Raw genomic sequence first — 1,092 nt, 5'->3', positions numbered from 1 at the left:
CAAGCTGGCGTCTAGGAAGTGGGCGCACTCGGGGCCAGCGATGCCAACATGCCCACCGTCTCCTGGCGTGCGCGCGCGCTGAGTAGAGAGACAGCGCGCAATAACGCTTCCTGTTGCAATCAACGCTTCCTCTGCCTGGGTTCCCGCCTGCCCTGCCCGCTGCCACCGTGGGGTTTGCAGAGAAGGGGAAGTGGGGGGCGATGAGGAAATCGAAATCGCAGGCGTCATCCCTTCACTTCTCCCTCTCCGGCTCCCTCCACCTGGCACCCTCTCTCTCCTTTGCCCTCACTGCCGTTCTCCGGGCCTCACCAGTGTCTGTGGTTCACCCGTGTGGCTCGGTGGGTTGGAAACTCCAGGGTCAGGACACATCCCCGGGTTACGGGTTTCATCCGAGGTGGGGGTGCATAGGGAAGGCCACCCATAGATGTTTCTCACATGGAGGTTTCTCCCTCTCCCTCCCTCTCCCTCTCTCTCTAAAGTCAGTAAAAATAGCTCTGGCTTGTTTGTCTTAGTGGATACTGGGTTGGCCTGCAGATTGAAGGATCCCGGGAATCGAACCCTGGAACCTGTCAGTTCGAGGCCTAATGCTCTATCCCCTAAGCCAAACCAGCCAGGGCAGGAAATCCTTTCTTTCTGATAGGTAGAAAGAGAATTGAGCCCCGGCCGGTGTGGCTCAGTGGTTGAGCATCGACCTAGGAACCAGGAGGTCACGGTTCGATTCCCGGTCAGGGCACATGCCCGGGTTACAGACTCGATCCCCAGTGTGGGGCGTGCAGGAGGCAGCGGGTCGATGATTCTGTCTCATCATGGATATTTCGATCTCTCTCTCCCTCCTTCTCCCTTCCTCTCTGAAATCAATAAAAACATAAAAATTTAAAAAGAAAAAGCTCTGGAATTAGACAGTGGTGATGGGGCTGCCACTTTGCAACAAAAAACAGACCAGCCTTGAAATGTACATTTTATAAGGGTGAACTTAACGGTATGTGAATTATATCTGAATTTGTGCATGTGTGTGTGTTTTTATTTTTAATTTTTAAATCTTTATTGTTGAGAGTATTACATATGTCCTCTTTTTCCCCCCCATGGACCCCC

Source organism: Myotis brandtii, unplaced genomic scaffold (genome assembly GCF_000412655.1).
Source record: "Myotis brandtii unplaced genomic scaffold, ASM41265v1 scaffold1720, whole genome shotgun sequence".
Classification (NCBI taxonomy): domain Eukaryota; kingdom Metazoa; phylum Chordata; class Mammalia; order Chiroptera; family Vespertilionidae; genus Myotis; species Myotis brandtii.
Note: the sequence above shows the minus strand (reverse complement) of the source record.